General features: G+C 44.1%; 1 long non-coding RNA gene across 1 annotated transcript in view; it reads left to right on the forward strand.

Moving 5' to 3' along the window:
- LOC109317642 overlaps positions 1–496 on the forward strand; it is a 12,003-nt gene extending 11,507 nt beyond the window's left edge. The window contains exon 3 of the long non-coding RNA XR_002103085.1: positions 486–496. This is a non-coding gene — a long non-coding RNA (uncharacterized LOC109317642). The remainder of the gene's footprint in view (positions 1–485) is intronic.
- Positions 497–5,295: the final 4,799 nt, after the last annotated feature.

Genomic DNA, 5,295 nt, shown 5'->3' on the forward strand with positions numbered 1-5,295 from the left:
GTTGCTGGAGACTGTAAAATGGATTGTCTTACTCTTTTCTCCCTGAACACATACGCTTTTATTTTAAATGTTACCGACACAAACGCATGACACAGAGGCGGGGTCTGTAGGAAAATTAGTATTGAATACAATACATTTTAGTCCTGTTTTAAATTTTGACACTGGAAAAAAATTCTTTCCTATGCTAAGTGTTCCCTGAAGCATGGGACCTGGCCCAGAGGCATGGGTGGCACATACTGAAACCTGGCTTTGCCTCCCTGAACCTGCCACCTCTCATGTAGGTAGCTATTTTAGCAACTAAGACATGACTAGGTTCTAATTAGAAGTCATATAATCTGAGCTAGTGCTGGAGTTAGGAGAGCAGCAGAAAAGCTATGAGTGGGAGTAAAGAGATAATTTGCAGAACATCTTGAGAAGTCACTATGAGCAGAACTTGGGAGCCAGATTTCAGGCCCAGGCTGTACCCCACTCTGTTCGAGGAAGAGGATTTTGCTCAGCAGTCTAAGAATTATTGTATGTCCTTGACAGGGGAAATACCAAGACCACAATGGTGGCAGGAGAAATACCTTGACTGAAGTAATGCAATTAAAATGGCACTGTGTAGTGCAGGGTTGCACCCATGTGTGCTTGCAGACACAACTCCCTATGAGAGCCCCATAGTTAACTTCCCACCACTGGCCAGTGGGAGGATCTCAGCTGCATGCTGACTTTATAGAAATGGGAGACCCCTCCCTAGCTTGCTCCTGCAGCCATACGGCTGAGGGTGAATGAAAGTCGGGGGCATCTGGACCCCAAGCCTCCGGGTTTGGGCCTGCACATAGGATGTCTGCCAAAGGATTTGGAAGCACCTGAAGCCCTAGGCAGGGGTGGAGGATGCTTGCCGGTAGTAGGGCCACATGTGGTTCTTGAATGACTCATGGATTTGGACTTGATCGGGCTGATTTGACCTTGGACATGAAAAAATTTCCTTATAAAAAAAATGTCCTTGCAGGATACATACTCCAGCCCAGCCAAGCTCTGACCAAACTTCTTCCTGCACTTGGGGCAGGTGTGTAGAGTTCACAATAAGATGTGATCTGTCCCTGAAGCTCTTCCCACAGTCCAGGCAGTCACAGGGTTTCTTCCCCATGTGGATTTTCTGGAGCTGCATCAGGTTTGTGCACTGAATGAATCTCTTCGTGCACTCAGTGCATTTATAATGCTTCTCCCCAGTATGGAGTCTCCAGTGCTTTGTAAAGGTTGAGCTGGACCTATACATCTTTTTTTGGGACGTTTATAGGGCTTTGCTTCTCTGGGGATTCTCTGCAGGATTGTCATATCAGTGGATTCCTTTAATCCTCCTCTGGGGTGAATGATTTACCCTGCTTCTTCTTTGCCTGGTTCCTCATCCGTCTCTCTGGCCCATGTTGTTCCCTGCATCTTTTTCTCATCAGAGGGCTCTGGGACACATCTCTTCCTAGTATGATCCTGGGCAGTTCCACATGCTCAGGACCTTCCTGTTGAGGATATTCACTCACCACCCCATCACCCACTGGGACAGGGAGAGAATCCAGACAGGAGCCATTGACTGCACTGGGGGCAAAGGGGAACCCCAAGAACAGAAAATCCTGACTTGGATCCAATGAGACAAAATTGAAGATACTTATGAGGACTGTTTCTGGCACTCATCAGTGCGGTGGCCTCTCACATTGTCCCTTGTCTCAAAGCCCTGGAGATCCAGGACCTAGACTTGCTCCATCAGGAAGATCACATCTGATTTGGGAATGGGATAGCCTGCTCTTGGGGAAAAAACAGGTGCTCTCAGGCTCTCTCCAATGTAGTATATAAAAAAATGTCCATCATGTTTTTAAATATTGCCATTAAAAAAAAAAAAAGGAAACCAATGAAATTCCTGGGTCAGCTTTCCAGGTTCTAAGAGCTGGTGGCCTCCCCCATAAGGGGGCAGCTGAACTAGCCACATCTCCATTGGGGAAAAATATGGCCCAACCCCTTTACAAAAGACATGTAGGCCATTAGTAAGCCAAGTCTCGCTGAATTTCAAAAACTGCTAGGGATTTCAGTACTGACTGAGCCCGGTAGCAAATAGAATGCCTCCCCTTCTGAAAATCAGGCCATTTGTATTAGTTGTACCTTCTGGCATTGTTCAGTGTCTGTGCTTTACTCATGTGAAAAAAGTCAGCAGTGACATTGGCTACACGCTCCATTGTGTGTTATTCTTTTAATCATTTTTAGTAGTGGAGGTCAGTATCTCATTAGCAAAAGACTGCTTAAAGGTTACCCATACAAAAGAAAATAATTGCATCTTTTGCTTCTGTAGGAAGCTTAAGGGCAGGCTAAGAGGTTCTGAGATTGTCCTCTTACATAAAACTTCCTTGCATTTACTTCCTGAAGCATCAGATGTACATAATTCAAGTTCCCTAGTGTTGTTGGAGGACTGGCTAGATGATAAATCACAATACATATTGGGAGCTTTTTCAACTCACCATTGACAGAGCAGTATTACATTCTGAACAAAGTGATCTTTTTTCTCCAGGGGTTTGGATTTCAGTGGATATTAAGACGATAAAGCAATAAAAAAAATCTTTACATTGGAGGAATAAATATCTCCTCCCTCCTCAATTAAGTGTATATGAATTACACTGTGGATGCTATAGAAAACATTAAGAAGAGATGATGATGATGATGATGGTGGTGATGGTGATGCCTAGTTCTTATATAGTTCTTTTCATCAGGAGAGACAAAAAGCTCAGCACCACTGTCCCCACCTTACAGTTATGGAAGATGAGAAGTAAATTGTCTTATCACCAGATCACTTGAACAACTAATGGCTGGAAATAGAATCCCATGTGGTTCCTTAAGGTCTTCAACTCAAAAAAATATCTTTTAGTTGCTGATATTTCTGAAATGAAATCTCACTACCTGTAGATGGTCCAAGGGCCTGGGAGCACTTCTGAGTTCTGCAGTTCCATTGGTAGCTTTGGTGCCTTCTCTGCTAGGCTCAACCAATTTTTTCTTCTTGGTCTTATAACGCTGGAGGAGAGGCTTTCTATATGACTGCTCAGTTGTTGTAACACTTACTGCATTCAAATCAATAAAAGACAACTTCTGAGAAGTTAACTCCCAATAACAAATAACTCCCAACTGAAGATAACTCCTTTGCCTCTCACATACCTCCTGGATCATCCCAGCTACAACATCATTCCACCACTATTGAACTGCCTAGAGCTGGGGAGCTGAACCTGATGATCTGCAAGGTCCCTTCCAGCCCCTTACAATATATGAATCCACGAACTACTACCATTTTTGCAGAGTGGAAAACATTAATATACAATAATGCTATGAATTTGACTAAAGATAAAGGTGGGTCTTTTATAACCAGAAGTAGGGTACAGCAGATAATCCCCACACAAATAGGGTAACAGCTGGTTTAGAGAAGGAAAATAATAAAAGGGGAAAATTTCTGAAAAATCTAATCAGGAAATCCTAATTACAGGTAGCCCTATAGGACATGTGTATGACATGTACTGCATGCTGTGGACTAGATTTTTTCCCACTGGTATTTGAATTGTTACTGTCTAGAGCTCCAAGCCACCTTTACAAGCTAAAAACACGACATATGTGAGCGAGAGAGGAGGAGACTCTCAGACACGTCCACACAAGCAGGGGCATGAGTTTGCAGCAACTTTGTGCTGCAGTGCATGCCCCCACTCATGCGGTTTGCAGGGGGACACATTGTCCCACCGTTCCACATGTAGCAGGGGGGCTGGCTGGGGCAGGCAACCCTATCTCTATCTCTTCCCTGTCTTGGTGTACCTCAGCACAAGGTCTCCACTGCAGGGCTTCTGTGCTGAGGCACATGGAGCACCCATCTAGAGGCACATGGTGCCCCAGCTGTGCAGCTGGCTGGGGCACAGTATGCCTCAAGACTGAGGAGCAAGTAGCCCTGGGCGGGCTGTTCCCCTGTCTCCCCATGCCTCAGTGCAGGGGCTCTGTCTCAAGGCATACTGTGCCTTAGCTAGCCAGAGAGGCTGGCTGGGGAGCAGGATGCCTGAGCATGGGGGCTTTGCAGCATGCAGAGACACGTGAGCAGGCAGCCCTGGGCTCCCTGCTCTCCATCTCCACATGTGTCCCAGCAGCAGCACTTTGGCATAGTTTGTGTCACTTTTTTCAGGGAAATCCCAGTAGCAAATTTTGTCCCAGTGATGCAAATTAGCAGCGTGGTGCACAGTTTAAAGTGCAACACATGCGGTTTACGGCACCACAAACTGCTTATGCCTGCTTGTCTGCACCTGGCCATAGGTAGTTATTAATAATACTAATTACATATGGAAGTATGACATGACAACACTAATCGTTTTTTTATTTAAGTAAAGCTAACACCAAAAACTTTGTTTCCTTTTGTATATCACCTTTAATGGTTTGAATGCGCTGGCTCCTTTGCTGGCTTAAGTAAAAACCTACCAGACAAGATTATGCTTCCAGCTTGAGGATTTGGTTGGAAGTAGCAGTTTGTTTCAGCGTTAGCCACAGGCCTCTGCCACAGTTTAGCTACTCTAAAAGACAAAATTTGAAGACTATCTGTCACAGGCCAGCTGGGCACTGTGAGTATATCGATTTAGTTGCAGACTGACTGATCACTGCAACTTCATTAGTTACTGGGTTTTTTGGTTTGGGATCAAGAAGGTGATGCTGGAAAGGAAAGAAATGATAAATTTCACATCCAAAAAGGAATGAATTTTACTTATGATAACAAAAGATATAGTTTGCATATATAATAGTTAATAAAAAGGTTAAGCTAATAGACAACACATAACAATACAGATTAAAATTGGCAGTGATAATAAAACAGATAAAGAAGTTAACCAAGAGTTCCCACTTGGTTAGTAACTTATGGATAGTCCTTTGGTTAGAAGATGCATGTCAAGTTGAATTAGCGAAGTTAGATGTCTCTGAACTGGGCTGCCCGAAGGAGAACTGGTGGAGGCCCCTCACTCAGGATCTGGTCCTCGCTCTCACAGGGCGTAAGAGAGACCTGTGGGGTATGGGACAGCAATGACCCTTCTGCTCCGTCCTTCCTGAGGGTTATTTGACGCGTGTGTTCTTTTATATCCTAATTATGCTAATTTTTAGTTACATAGCCATTCTTAATGTTACTTTATAGCTGGTATCCTATGCGGTTAAAAGGTGTTAGAAATCATTATAATAAGTTACTGCCCAAGCTTGGGTTTATTCAGTAAGCAAATTGCAACACAGCATCTTCAGGTTTGAAATTAACATTACCCCGCCTAAATCCAG

This window comes from Crocodylus porosus, unplaced genomic scaffold, assembly GCF_001723895.1.
Source record: "Crocodylus porosus isolate Cpor-Errol unplaced genomic scaffold, CroPor_comp1, whole genome shotgun sequence".
In the NCBI taxonomy this organism is placed as follows: domain Eukaryota; kingdom Metazoa; phylum Chordata; order Crocodylia; family Crocodylidae; genus Crocodylus; species Crocodylus porosus.